Source organism: Cervus canadensis, chromosome 13 (assembly GCF_019320065.1).
Source record: "Cervus canadensis isolate Bull #8, Minnesota chromosome 13, ASM1932006v1, whole genome shotgun sequence".
NCBI lineage: Eukaryota > Metazoa > Chordata > Mammalia > Artiodactyla > Cervidae > Cervus > Cervus canadensis.
The window spans coordinates 24,322,913-24,337,606 of record NC_057398.1 but is presented as its reverse complement, the minus strand read 5'-3'; the positions used below and the strand labels follow the sequence as shown (position 1 = coordinate 24,337,606).

The 14,694-nt window shown below is 38.2% G+C and overlaps 1 protein-coding gene across 7 annotated transcripts in view; it reads left to right on the top strand.

Moving 5' to 3' along the window:
• Positions 1 to 14,694, top strand: part of RABGAP1L (RAB GTPase activating protein 1 like) — a 669,536-nt gene that overhangs the window by 21,995 nt on the left and 632,847 nt on the right. The window contains exon 2 of one of the 7 annotated variants that reach the window (XM_043484704.1): positions 11,351 to 11,405. The exons of the other annotated variants lie outside the window; for them this stretch is intronic. The gene's annotated coding sequence lies outside the window, so the exon portion shown is untranslated. The remainder of the gene's footprint in view (positions 1 to 11,350; positions 11,406 to 14,694) is intronic. 7 annotated transcript variants of the gene reach the window in all.

Here is a 14,694-nt window from a genome sequence, read left to right as displayed (position 1 = left end):
CAGAATCGAATTGTTCTGTTATAAAGCTTATTTTTTTCCTTATCACTAAGAAGTTATCTGTGGTTCAGCACTGTAAGTATCATATGGTTTTGATCGTTGCAGTTTAGGGTAGTGTGGTTGCTTGAATGCCATCATTAAGGGTTTAGTTACGGATAGTGAATATTTCTCATTTTTCGCTCTCCAGCATTTGAACCCCTTGCCTGTATTTGGCAAATTTCCCCAATTTATGAGGCAGAGCGTCTTTTTACTAGAGAAGCTGAAAATGTTAGGTGCTTTACTCCCAGTCACCTTCTTGTCTAGGTCATGGATACCTACCTGGGTTCTGTCAGTCAAATACCTATGTCCAGTTTTGGACTAGAAGCTTGTAATATAAAGATGACCCTGGGAAAAAATGATTCCAGTGAGGGTTGGTAGCAGTAGCCACTATCTTGTTTAGTTTAAGAAGCAGCAGGGGCACTGATGCCAAGTGTGGCATCCACCCAGTGTCTAGACTGTCGGTAATGTGGGCGGTGCTCACATCACAGAGCTCTCACATCTGTGCCAGCGGCAGCGGTGTCGTCACTGGAAAGGCTGAGGCTTGCTTTCAGGCATAGCCTCGGCTGTGTGGCCTTTTACAAGTCCAGTTCCTTGCTTTTCTGAAGATATATTTTAATAAATTCCATTTCTGCTCAGGTAGCTATAATTTCTTTTTCTCCTTAATAACTAAGAAATCTTACTGGGAGAAACACTTTGAGGGGATAATTTAGGTCAAAAGTTGGACCCAGTATCATCTTAGATCCTCTTTAAATCTGTAGTTATTAAAAAAAAAAAATCTGTAGTTATGTTTGCCTATCCATTCTTGGTTTGTAAAAGTGATTTTATATTTGTCTTTATTTCCTTGTTTCTTGTTCTTTGAAATATAGTTTGTCACCGGTTGTTAAGTTTTAGAAGTATTCATTGCAAAAGCATTCATTTTATGCCCACTGTGAGCCTGAGCTGGAGAAACAAGATGAATAGTAATCTGCCCTCGAGGAAGATAAATCACATAGAGATGTTAATCTTGAGAGGGGTTCAGATAAAGTGCATTGGCAGTTCAAGTAGCAAGAAAGTGTTTGCAGTAGGAGGGGCAGGAGATGATGAAAGGGTCCTGTTTGAGCTGAGTTTTGAAGGCACGGAGGTGTCTAGGCATGGCCAGGTGAGACAGAAGGGGGCTTTGGGTAAAGGGGATAGCATGACCAGACGTAAGATGTTGACTGTGTATACGGGGGTGTTTATTCTGTTAGGAAGCAAAGCTGATAATTTAGAATGCTTTTTTGTTCATTAACAGTGATGGTAAGAAATCCATTGCATGTTGACATAAATGACATACATTTTATTGGAAAGTAACTATTTCTAAAAACAGTTTAGTGAGAAAGCATGGTTTTTACATTTTGCAAATTCCTTTAATGTCTGCCTTAGTAGATGACAGATTCTCATATCTGCTACTACATTCACTCCACGGTGGTATGTTGTTTGGGTTGAAATATTTGAAGAGAGTCTGGCCATTTTCCTTTACTTTTAACCACCACTCGTCTTGGGGCAAGGAGTGAGGAGCTGAGAGTGCAGGTGTTTGAAGGTCTCTTCTGCATACCATTTAACCAGAATTAGATAAACAGTGAAGATTTTGTGGAGGAGGTGAGATTTGAGATGAGGCTTGTAGGCATTAGATAAACAGGAGGAAAGAGAAAGGCATTATTGTTGGGGCCAAATAATATAAGCAAAGTTATGGAAAATTAAATGTCTTAGGAACAAAAGATTAAAACAGTTGCCTTGATTTCAAAAGGTAGAACAAAAATAAAAATGATCTTGGGAGAAGGAAATGGCAGCCCACTCAAGTATTCTTGCCTGGAGAATCCCGTGGACGGAGGAGCCTGGTGGGCTACAGTCCACAGGGTTGCAAAGAGTCCGATACGACTGATCAACTTCACTTTCACTTTCACTTTCACCCCTCAGCTGAGACTTTTAGCTCTTGTGTTTGCTACTGATTGTTTTCTTGAGTTCTCAAAGACCTGTGACCATATTTTTTTTAAGTTGCCTGTTTTCTAATTGCATCACTTTACACACTGTTGTCTAATAATATGTGGTATTTAGAATGCCTTCTTAATTATTTTGGGCAGCCATTGCCTGTATTTTCTTAGCACCTCCTTGGTTTTCTTACGTGAACTCATCTGACAGGGAAATGCAGCTTTTTTGCTTGCCCTCTCTGCATACTGGACCGTCTGAGTCAGTGTTCTAACTAATTCCTGATGGTCTCTGAGCTACTGTTCTACCAGATTCAGTAGTTATGTGCTTCAGGAATTTTTCGGTAGAATTGGTCCCATTAGGAGACTCTTGGTGTCACCTTTGTTATCTTAAAAGCTGGTCCCTTCGCTGAGGCTCTTAATTTTTTGAAAACTTGATTCTATTTCAGCTGAAAATTGGCAAGGCTATTTAAAAAACTGAGGGAAGCCATTTAAGAAATTGAAAAGTAATCGCAAACAACATTGGGTAGTTGTGACTTGCAGTTCTGTATCAGTTGAATTTTTGTGCTCTTTTCCCTGTGTACGTGGTGGTTCTATTTTTCTCCAATAAAATTTTTTATTAAAAAAAAAAATGATCTTCATGTACTGGGATCTGATAAACTCTGGCGGATAATGAAAGACCGTGGTACAATTAGTTGGCTCGTAATGCTGGGGAGTAACAGTGGCTTGCCGTTTATTGGGTGCTTTCTATGTGTCAATTACTGATCTAAGTTTAATATGTGTATTCATACATGCAAATAGCCTGAGAAAGTTGGTATTATTATTATCATTTTGCATATGAGAAACCTGAGGCACAGAGAAATTATGCTACTCACCTGAGGTCACAGCATCAGTAAATTGCAGAATTGGGATTTAAACTCAGACAAACTGGATTCCAAGGCCTATTTTTTTATGGAGCACACTAAATTGCCTCTTAAATATTAAAAAATAAGTTTATATAATGAGGATGGTACTAGCTTCTGAAGGAATATTGAAACTGAGGAATTTAAACTTGTACAGGAGAATCTGTAAATATTTGATTTTTTTTCAGTTTAACTTATTAGAAATTTTAATTTCAAAATATTTATTGAATATGTCAGCCATTGCGGTGAGGGTGTAAGGATGAGTATGGCAGAGCCTGCTAATTTTTCCTCAACAGCTCTCTGTCCTTTCTTCTGAAGTAATATCTTCTTTTTTTTTTTCCATTTATTTTTATTAGTTGGAGGCTAATTACTTTACAATATTGTAATGGTTTTTGCCATACATTGACATGAATCAGCCATGGATTTACATGTGTTCCCCATCCTGAACCCCCCTCCCATGTCCCTCCCCATCCCATCCCTCTGGGTCTTCCCAGTGCACCAGCCCTGAGCACTTGTCTCATGCATCCAACCTGGACTGGCGATCTGTTTCACACTTGATAATATACATGCTATTCTCTCAGATCATCCCACCTTCGCCTTCCCCCATAGAGTCCAATCTTCTCTGTATCTTTCCAATTTTAGTATATGTGCTGCCGGAGCGAGCACTCTTCAGAAGTAATATCTTCTTAAGCTGGGCTCATGTTCGTTGATAATAACGACTACATCTCCCAGCCCTTTTTGAAAGCTGGCATGGTCATATAACTAAGTTCAGGCCCTTGGAATGTAAGTAGAGGTACTGTTGGAACTTGGCTTAATATAAAGATGGTATATATCCTTTGTTCTCTCTCTCTCTTTTTTTCTTTTGATTTGGGCCTTTCCTCAGTCTTACAGCCTGTAAAATGCCAAAGGGAAAGGTGTTAAAAAAGAATAGAATCTCTTTGAATGGAAATTCTTATAAAGGAATGCATAGGAGCTGTCCACAATGTCAAGTGAGGGAGAAAACTATGTCATAGGAATTAAAATTTGGTAGGACAGTAAGAATACCACAGATGTGTGGAAAACTTTATTAGAAATACTCAGTTGGTGAGTTTGAACATGCTGATCCTGGAGCAGCTAACATCCTTACTCACAACCTGGCATTCTCAGAAATTTCAAACTCCTAAAGATGCTTGGCCAGAAAGGGCCATGATTATCTATTCATTTGAAATGTAAGTAAAGCTTGGGAAAAAAATGACAGCATGACTCAAGTTACACAGGCAGCCTGCTTTATTATTTTTCTTTTAACCTCATGATACTATTATTTCTCTTTCTTTAAAATATTTGAATAGATGATTTTTCAGAGAAGTTTTAGGTTCATAGCAAATTTGAGCAGAAAGTACAGTTTCCATAGACCCCTCCTGCCCTACCCTCCATGCAGAGCCTACTTCACTGTTAGCATCAGACATCAAAGTGGTACATTTGTTACCATTGATGAACTTACGTTGATACGTAATCATTCCCAAAGTCTGTAGTGTACATTGGAATCCACTTTTAGTTTTGTACAATTTATGAGTGTGGATGTATAACAACATGTATCCCCCACTATAGTATCATACAGAATAGTTTTACTGCCCTAAAAATCCTCCATGTTCTGCTTTTTCATCCTTCCATCCCACCTGACCACCACTCATTTTTCTTCTGCCACCAGTAATTTTGTATTTTCTAGAACGTTGCATAGTTGGAATCTTATAGTAAGTATTCTTTTCACATTGGCTTCTTTCACTTAGTATTATGAATTTGAAGTACTTCCATGTGTTTTCATGTCTTGATTGTTGTTGTTCAGTTACTCAATCATGTCTGAATGGACTGCAGCATACCAGGTTTCCCTGACCTTCACCGTCTCCCAGAGTTTGCTCAAACTTAGGTCTGTTGAGTCGATGATGCCATCCAACCATCTCATCCTCTGTTGACCCCTTCTCCTCCTGCCCTCAGTCTTTCCCAGCATCGAGGTCTTTTCCAATGAGTCAAGTCTTAGCATCAGGCCAGAGTATTAGAGCTTTAGCTTCAGCATCAGTCCTTCCAGTATATCAGTCAGTTCAGTTCAGTCACTCAGTCGTGTCCAACTCTTTGTGACCCCATGGACTGCAGCACGCCAGGCCTCCCTGTACATCGCCAACTCCCAGAGTTTACTCAAACTCATGTCCATTGAGTTGGTGATGTCATCCAGCCATCTCATCCTCTGTCGTCTCCTTCTCCTCCTCCTCCTCCTGCCTCAGTCTTTCTCAGCATCAGGGTTTTTTCCAGTGAGTCCATTCATCACATCAGGTGAGTTTCAGCTTTAGCATCAGTCCTTCCAATGAGTGATTCAGAACTAATTACCTTTAGGATGGACTTGTTGGATCTCCGTGCAGTCCAAGGGACTCTCAAGAGTCTTCTCCAACACCACAGTTCGAAAGCATCAATTCTTTGGCACTCAACCTTCTTTATGGTCCAACTCTCATATCCATATATGTCTGCTGGAAAAATCATAGCTTTAAAAAAAAAAAAAGAAAAATCATAGCTTTGACTAGATGGACCTTTGTCGAAAGCGTGATGTCTCTGGTATTCAATATGCTGTCTCTTTTTAGCACTTACTAATAGTCCATTGTTTGGATTATTTATTTATGAATTCACCTACTGTAGGAATCTTGGTTATTTCTGCATTTCTGTAAATATAAATAAAGCTATTGCAAATATACATGTGCAGGTTTTGTGTGGACACAACTTTTTGGCTCCTTTGAGTAAATAACAAGGAGTGTGATCACTGGATCATATGGCTAGTTTTGTGAGAAACCACCAAATTGTCTTCTGGAATGACCATATCATTTCACATTCCTGCCAGAAAGGACTGAATTTCTGTTACCATGTTCTTGTCGGCAGTTGGTGTTGTCAGTATTCTGGATTTCAGTCCTTCTAATAGGTGTATGGTGATATCTTATTGTTTCAGTTTGCATTTCCCTGATGACTTAGATATGGAGCATCTTTTTATATATTTATTTGCTATCTGTTACGTTCTTTGAGATAATCTATTTTACCCCATTTTTAAAATCAAGTTGTTCATTTTCCTATTATGCTATTATTTTCACGCCTTTCTTTTTTCTTGTCTTCCTCTTACAGTTAATGTAAGAGACATTGTGTCTTAGTGAAATCCCTTAGAATCAGACTGTTAAAATCCTGTTTCCATCATTTAATCACTGTGTTTTTGTGAAAGTTAAAATAAGCTCTTGTGCCTCAGGTTCCTTTTTGGTATAAGAAAGGTTATAATGTGTGATGGTTAAATAAATTGATATATATAATATAAAAAGGGCTTGGAGTAAGGCTTGACCTATGTTAATACATAGTATTTATTATCCCATCATTTCATATAATTGTTATCAGTCATTGCTCTTTACCACATTCCCTCTAGAAAACTTCTGTTCAACTTATTCAACTAACTTGTGTATGATTTTTAGGAATATTTATATTTTCAGTCTTAATTGAATTTTAAAAATCACGTTGCTACCATATGAGCATATTCTCTTGGTAAAGTGTTTAATAAATACACAAGTATATCTAGTTAAAAATAAAGTTCCCCTGCATGTAACACCTCTTCCCCTTAACTTCCTCTCGTCTTTCCAGATGCTAAGTACTGTTCACAGTTAATAGTAGATTGAGGCTGAGCAGATAGGCCTCAGGTGGTGTTCCATCTTAAAAATATTTTAAAATCTGAAGTCTCCTGGCAGCTGTTCTGATCTAGAGTCTCTTGTAGTAGAGTAGTTTTATGAAGCCCTGCAGTGTTAATATCTTGTACCCTCCTCAGGATTTATTTGTAGATCCAATACCCTGAGTAAGATCTACTGCTCTTTGTTTACTTCTTCAGTTTGTGGTAGTCAGGGTATTTTGTTTTTCATCTTGGCAGTTGTATGCTAAGAATTCCCAGCTTATTTAAGAAGATGCTTAGCCTTAGTGGTGTGGAAGTTGATCCCACAGGTCACTCAAGGTTGGGGTGGAGTTATGGTGGCAACCATAGCCTGCTCATGTTGACATTTTCTGTGTGAGGCAGTGATTCTTGACTGCTTAGGATTCATGATGGGCTCCACTGAAACGTGATTGTAGAAATAAGAGGCATCAGGAGGGATGTGTCAGTGCTCTGGGCCATCCGCCTGTTACTGATCTGGGACTTGTAAGGAGACCTGGAGTTGCCTTACAGTCTTTTAGCTTTAAGTGCAGAGCCTACTGGCTAGCCACTGTTCATTAAGAAAATACCCAGCTGAGAGGCAGAAAATTGTACGCAGCTTGCTTTGAGAACTATAGCACTTAAAGTACTTGAAGGGTAATTAGAATTTTATTTGTTTTAGGTTTTACTTATTGAAATGATTTTTAAAAGATGTAAAATTGTACATTCAAATAATTATTTCCTGAAAATTTCCACCTTTATTTTAAAATCCTGGGTTCAGTTCACTTGCTCAATCGTGTCCGACTCTTTGCGACCTCATGAATCGCAGCATGCAAGGCCTCCCTGTCCATCACCAACTCCCGGAGTTTACCCAAACTCATGCCCATCGAGTCGGTGATGCCATCCAGCCATCTCATCCTCTGTCGTCCCCTTCTCCTCTTGCCCCCAATCCCTCCCAGCATCAGGGTCTTTTCCAATGGGTCAGCTCTTCGCATGAGGTGGCCAAAGTATTGGGAGTTTCAGCTTCAGCATCAGTCCTTCCAATGAACACCCAGGACTGATCTCCTTTAGGATGGACTGGTTGGATCTCATTGCAGTCCAAGGGACTCTCAAGAGTCTTCTCCAACACCACAGTTCAAAAGCATCAAATCTTCGGCGCTCAGCTTTCTTCACAGTCCAACTCTCACATCCATATGTGACCACTGGAAAAACCATAGCCTTGACTACATGGACCTTTGTTGGCAAAGTAACGTCTCTGCTTTTTAATATGCTATCTAGGTTGGTCATAACCTTCCTTCCAAGGAATAAGTGTCTTTTAATTAATTTCATGGCTGCAATCACCATCTGCAGTGATTTTGGAGCCCCCCAAAATAAAGTCTGACTCTGTTTCCACTGTTTCCCCATCTATTTCCCATGAAGTGATGGGACCAGATGCCATGATCTTAGTTTTCTGAATGTTGAGTTTTAAGCCAACTTTTTCACTCTCCTAAATCCTGGGTAGTATGTAATCATTGTAACATATTTAAGAGTACAAGTAAAAAGTGAAATCTCCTCATTCATTGTTTACTAAATACACACATTTAAAAATAAAAGAAATGAGCTTGCAATAGAGAGTGTATTTTGGATATCTTTCTGTGACACTTATTTGGCAGCATGATACTATATAACTTATGGAACTGTTTCCTTACTGTTGGATACAATCTGGGTCTCCCTTGCTTCCCTGGTGGCTCAGTGATAAAGAGTCCGCCTGCAGTATAGGAGATGAGTTTTGGTCCCTGGGTCGGAAAGATTCCCGGGAGAAGGAAATGGCAACCCACTCCAGTATTCTTTCCTTGAGAATCCCCATGGACAGAGGAGCTTGGTGGGCTACAGTCCATGGGGTCACAAGAGTCGGACACGACTTAGAGACTACACCACCACCTTCACTGAAAGCAAATCTAGTGTTCTTGCCATTGTATTTTCTTGTATTAATGGATATTTATCTAGGACAGATTTTTGCAGGTGGAAAACAGTGTACCTTTATTTTAAAATTAAAAAAAAATTCAGTAGAATTAAATGCTGACTCTGGATGTTTAAGGGGGCAATAAAGCTCAAACTTGTTTTGGTAGAGATGAAAAATGTTTCATTTAATAATGAAAACTGTTTATCATATAATGACTATTGCAGGTAGAAACTCTCAAGGAAATTTCTACATAGTTGAGTTTCAGATAGATGAAGATGTGAGGATAATCTCTCAAAATAATGGCTAATACTTTTTCATTGTCATTAAAATTAAGAGGAAAAAATTTCTGAAAGACTTGGTGATGTTTTGGCAAGACGTTACATCAGTTTAAGCTGCTTCCTAGTGAGAGATGTAATGACGATAGTTGATGTTTTGATATAAAAGTGATGGATTCATATGGTTAGAATTTAAGCAGTTTCAGAATGTCTGTATCTTCTGCTTCTGTTCCACCCTCACTTCAGAAGAACTCCTGAGTTTAGTTATGCAGGGGCTGGTTTCCCAGTTTGTCATTACATTTCCATGTGCTTTTTTTCCCTTGAGGTACAGTTGATATACAGTATTAGGTAAATTATATGTTTCAGGTGTATGGTATAGTTTCACTATTTTTAAAGGTTCTACTCCATTTATAATTACTATAAAATGACGGCTATATTCCCCATGCTGTGCAATATATCCATGACCTTATTTATTTTATACATAGTATTATAGTTTATACTTCTTAATCGACTACACTTTTCTTGCCTTTCCCTTCTTCCCTTCCACTATTGGTAACCATTAGTTTGTTCTCTATATCTATGTGTCTGGGTGGTGTTTTTTTTTGTTGTTGTTGTTTATTCACTAGTTTGTTTTATTCTTTGGATTCCACTTGTGATACCATACAGTGTTTGTCTTTCTCTGACTTATTTCACTTAGCGTAATGCTCCCCAAGTCCATCCATGTTGCTGCAAATGGCAGCATTTCGTTCTCTTTGTGGCTATTACTCCATTGTGTATACCACCTCTCCTTTATCCATTCACCTATTGCTGGACACTTAGATTGTTTCTGTATTGTGTATACCACCTCTCCTTTATCCATTCACCTATTGCTGGACACTTAGATTGTTTCTGTATCTTGGCAATTGTAAATAATGCTTCTATGAACATTGGAGAAATGTTATAGAAACCCTTCTATAACATTTTCTGATTAGTGGTTTGCTTTTTTCCGGATACATACCCAGGAGTGGAATTTCTGGGTCATATGGTAGTTCTATTTTTAGTTTTTTTGAGGAACCTCTATATTCTTTTCCACAGTGGCTGTACCAATTTACTTTCCCACCAACAGTGTAGAAGGGTTCTCTTTTCTCCACATCCTCACCAACATTTGTTATTTGTGATCTTTTTGCATATCCATGTACTTCTGTTTTCCTTTGTAGTTGACCACTTTGTTGCTCAGCTGTATCTTTGCTAATGTGAATGTGTAAAGGGAAAGGGAGGAGTGTGATCATGTCTGGTAGATGATGGATTATTTGAAAAAGTTGTTCAAAATAGGGAATCATGCGAACATAACACAAATACACCTTTTAACATGTTAAGTTGAAATCTTTGTGTACCTTTATTTACCAAGCTTTTGATGTAGGGCCAGGGCCTTCTGGCATTCTGTATATTGGTCTTTCTTGCGTACACCTCACCTATAATGCTTCATTTTAGATTTTTTTAGTGCGCCTAGAGTAAAACCTTAAATCCTTAAATGTGGTACAGAGCTGTATGCAATCTTGTCCCTTACCAGATTTAAGAAATCTACTCTTCCTCTGGTTTTCTGTGATCAAGTTTTGCTGACTCTTCAGTTTCTGAAACTTGCCTTAGAACTTTCCCACATGCTGTTCCCATAACCTGAAATGATCTTTTCCTCAAATCTTTGAATGTGGAATCTTAATCTCAAGTGTCCTGTTTTTAGAGAGGCATCCTTAGTCCTTAGTGTTCCAGTCTAAAGCGGGATTACCCCCCAACCCCCACCACCACTAATATCACCTGATTATTTTCCTTCATTCTACTTGCAGCATTTGATGAGTATAGATCTGTGGGTTTATTTGTTGAATTTCTGCCTTTTCACAAAACTAAAGGCTACATAAAGGCAAGGGTTTTATGTGTTAGACTTGTCAAAGCCTGTGCTTAGAACAGTGTATAGATATAAGAAGAAGCTTAAATATTTGTTGACTTAATTAATCAAATATTTATTAATTGTGTTTTTGTCAGTACTGTAGGGGCATTAATAAAATGCTACTTAGTTACCATATTGGTAGCCTGTAGTATATTTTTAAATGGAAATGTGTACATTCAGGTATGCATCATGTTTAATAAAAGGTATGACATTAAAATTTTCAGATGATAATATTAGAATATGCAAATTTTCTACTAAATTAAATAGAACCCTTTTTAAAACATGGGAGAAAATGTTGCTTATCCTTTTGAAATTAGTTATTCATTCATTTTTCATTGACACTGTCTTGAGAATTCTGATCATCTTTGAAAACCTAGGGAGATCATAGGCATTGTAGCCTTTTTTCCCACTGAAGTAATTAAAGTTTTCTTTGAAACTCTACATAATGTAGTTATACTTGCCCTCTGGAGAACCAAATAGGTTTAAAGGATAGCACTAGAAGTAAGTAGAGCATGGGCAATTAAAGCTAAACAAACACACTGCAATTCTGATTTGTTGTATCTTAAGATCTTTTGTCCTTTATAGGGTGTGCTGGGATGAACAGAATGCCAGTCATCATTTATAAAGGTTTTTAATCATAGTTTTTTTGTTTTTGCAGGACCAGAAATTTTCTGATTTGAAAGGGTATACTTTATATAAGAGAACTGTGTGCAGTAAGTGTTCAGCTTTTGTTTTTCTATTAAGTCTATGGAATGTAGTTTCTTGACTATGGGTAAGTGGATTAATATTTCAAATCCCATTATAGTGGTAAAGTAGATTTGGGTTAGGTATTTGTATGGGTCGTCTAATGTGATTAACACATTAAAAGATTCTGTGTTGACATGATCTTGCTAGAGAGAAATCATTTGGTCTTTGAAATATGTAAGTTTACCCCAACAAATGTGATATTGTCAGGTGGTGTGCTGTGCTCTTGACATTTTCCTAGGAGCTCTAAATAAAAGATGAATAGACATATGGTTGCGGTCCAGGAGGAGTTAGTTGTAATTGATGAGGTAGACACATAAGTTATTATGTGATTGATAAATGCTTAAGTAAGAATATAAAGTAATGTAAAATGTTGTATAAACACTGTAGAGGGAGTGATCTACTCTTTCTGGAAAGATTGTTAGTCAGGAAGTTCAAACTGTTGGGATTTTACCCTCTCAAATTTGTATAAAATAGGGCTCCTTAAACTACTTGAAAAGAACCTCACCGACAGAGGAGAGTAAGACTGCTCTTTGAATATACCTCAGAGCAACTTGGAAATTTCTTAAATTCTCTATTTTATATTAAGTCATGTGACTGTTGCCTTCTATTGCATACTGATTATATAAATGTAGTAATATTTCACTCTCAGAAGAGAAAAAAAAATCCTGTGGGTCTATTAATTTTGGAAGACTGGGGTGAATGAATAGGACTAATACCATGTGTGAGACACCTTCATTGTCTTAGTATATCCCCAGCACGCCTCAGTTTGTGCCTGAGGGTATATGTATGCTGACTGAGAAAAACAGATTGTCAGTCAGATCATGGAACATTGCATTCTTCTTCCTCGTTTCCCTCCCACATTCCTGTTGCTTTCTTTCTCCTTTCTTTTACTCTGTTCTTAGAATTGCTTGGTATGCCATGATCATTTTACTTACTGTCCTGCAGGTCTTTATCAGCCAGTGAATAGAGAACATTGCTACAAGATGTTTGGGGGTATAACCAAGGGTGTTCCTAGAATAACAGAGAAAAGCTGAGTCAAGAGCATTCATTGTACACAAGGAAAGGGTCAGATTTGGCTCATGAGAGTTAGCAAAAGTCTAGGAAGGCAAGTTTATTAATAAGGGAAAGATGGGCCAGACTATAAAGTTTGGGATTAGAAGATAGAAGTTCAGTTTCATAGCAACAGCAAAGCGGGTGGTGGTGACTGTTTTTTCCCAGAGTGGTCAGGGTATTAGATCAAATGGTCTAAAGGTTTCATAAATTAAGTACATATTCAAAAATAGATTATCTATGAAACTTTGTCATTCAATATCAAAAGGAATTATGTTACTGGTTTATTTTGTTGATGATAATATCCCTCCCTGTGGTTCTCTTGATGTTAGTGTGTTTCATTAATGACAGCTGCTTGATTTCTAACCTCCTGTATTTCTTACTATGCTGCACATGTCAGTTGGAGTTTCAGGAAGGTCTGTTGAAGTAACTTCTCCACATTCCTAGGCTCTTAATTCATTGAGAACAGAAACGAGGAGCCAAATGAAGTGAAAGGGTTAGTTGCTCAGTTGTGTCCGATTCTGTGCGACCTCATGGACTGTAGCCTGCCAGGTTCCTCTGTCCATGGGGTTTCCCAGGATACTGGAGTGGGTTGCCATTTCCTTCTCCAGGGGTTCTTCCCAACCCAGGATCGAACCTGCATCTCCTGTGTTGCAGATGGACTCTTTACCATCTGAACCATCAGGGAATCCCAAATGTGGGGAGAAATTGTTGAGCTTTAGTACTAGTAAAGATGAATTGTGAAATGTAGTAAGGATTCTAGTATTGCATTCTTCATTGCAAGAAGTGAAAGCCCTCACACAGAAGTAAGAGAACAGAAGAATAGTTCCCCTGCTCCCCAGTGCAGTGAATCATGACACCTGCCACAGCCACTGTTCATTCAGATGGAAAGTTTGGTCAGGGAACTAGGCAGGCGTTTTTTAAATTTGGTCACTTCCCAGACCAACACCAGGCACCCAACCTATGGGCCATCCTTGCAGGAGACAGACTGCTATAAAGTGAGATTGATTTGGTTGCTCTGAATCTGGTCTCTGTGTTTAATTAGCTGTATTAACTAGAACAAATTGCTTAATCATTTGAATGTATTTCTTCATTTATAAGGTGGGAATGCAGTTAGTTCAGTGACTGTTGTGAACATAAACAACAAAAAGATAACTAAAATGCCCAATACTGTTTGGTTCATAGTAAGCATTTAGTAAATAATAGTAATAATATGGTAACTGTTATTTATTTTCAACAGATTAGACCCTGAATGTTTAAATCTTTAAAAATTACAACTACCACCTTAAACACACAGTATGTGATACTTGTTACATTCTAAATTGTGCTGTTAATAGATATGCATGCCTTCAAATTAATATTGCTTCTTTGGCTTACTCATTTCATCAAAGCAAAGGTTACAGTTATTTTTGTGCTGATGCCGTGATCTTAGTGATCTTAGTTTTCTGAATGTTGAGCTTTGAGCCAACTTTTTCACTTCACTTTCATCAAGAGGCTTTTTAGTTCCTCTTCACTTTCTGCCATAAGGGTGGTGTCATCTGCATATCTGAGGTTATTGATATTTCTCCCGTTAATCTTGATTCCAGGGTATGTATAACAGGGTAAATGGGCTTCCCAGGTGGCTCAGTGGTACAGAATCTGCCTACCAGTCAGGAGATAGGGCATTTGATCCCTAGGTCGGGAAGATCTCCTGGAAGTGGAAATGGCAACTCACTCTGACGGGATAGTCCTATGGACACAGGAGGCCTGTGGCCTACAGTCCATGGGGTCGCAAAGAGTCAGACATGACTGAGCACTCATACAAGCAAGCAACAGGTTAAAGAGTCCCTGTATCTATGGAATGAGATAAGGTTAAAACATAGTTGTATACAGTCTGTATGATGTTAGAAATTGTAACAAGGGCTGGGATTCCTGGTACTAAATTATGTTTTCTTTGGCTAAATAAGTCAGAAGCTTTTCTCAGACTAATTACTGTTTACTGGTTTGGTTTTAAAAATATATATGAAGAAAACCGTTTAAGACATGGACTTTCCTGAGTTTTCCTAATTGCCTTTATTAAACTTTTCCCTGCTTCCCTCCCATCCTCCTCCCTACCTTCCCCGCCCCCCTCCCCCCAGTGGTTACTCTGCATTGGAAGTATGCTAATCTTAAATTTTTCTTATTTGAAAGGTAGAAACTACTTTATATTGGATTTGAATTGGAAGG